At 25.6% G+C, this 566-nt stretch overlaps 1 long non-coding RNA gene across 1 annotated transcript in view; it reads right to left on the bottom strand.

The window, feature by feature from the left end:
• Window positions 1-330: 330 nt before the first annotated feature.
• The window catches only part of LOC106321947, a 333-nt gene continuing 97 nt past the window's right edge, over window positions 331-566 (bottom strand). Inside the window, exons 2-3 of the long non-coding RNA XR_001266175.1 lie at window positions 468-549; window positions 331-383 (exon numbers count right to left, since the gene is read on the bottom strand). This is a non-coding gene — a long non-coding RNA (uncharacterized LOC106321947). The remainder of the gene's footprint in view (window positions 384-467; window positions 550-566) is intronic.

Raw genomic sequence — 566 nt, 5'->3', positions numbered from 1 at the left:
TCTTATCTTGAAAATGAAATATTTATATTTTTGTCTTCATGTTATACGCACCAATCCAGCATTGATATCTATAACTCTGTATGTTTTTAAAAAAAAACTTAGTTTTAAGTAATAAACGAATTTAATAAATTAAATTCATCACCTATAATGTTCTGTAAACTATATTTAAAAATTCTCTAAAATTATATTTTAAGCATAATATTACTCTTATTTAATTTAAGTTATTTTAAGCATAATATATGCTAAACCAACTTAAATTATATTTACAATAGGACCATCATAAACCGGTTAATAAACCAAAAAAAATAGTAAACCAACATGAACCAATACCTGATTCGGCGAGGAAAGAAGTGTTTCGGAATAAACGCTTGAATGGTTATTAACTGTAATGGTTTAATCATGAAAGAGTTAATATGAATATTAACAATAAAATTATGGATTAGATTAATTTAAATTTGTACGAATACCTTTGAGTCTATGAAAAGCAATTCAATTCCCATGAATAAGTTTGGCTTTTGGAAGTTGCGGGTTTCCCAACAATGAATCCACCTAACAAAAAGTTCGTT

The sequence above is a fragment of the Brassica oleracea genome, unplaced genomic scaffold, assembly GCF_000695525.1.
Source record: "Brassica oleracea var. oleracea cultivar TO1000 unplaced genomic scaffold, BOL UnpScaffold04120, whole genome shotgun sequence".
NCBI classification, from domain to species: Eukaryota; Viridiplantae; Streptophyta; class Magnoliopsida; order Brassicales; family Brassicaceae; genus Brassica; species Brassica oleracea.
Note: the sequence above shows the minus strand (reverse complement) of the source record. Positions and strands in the feature narration are given on the sequence as shown.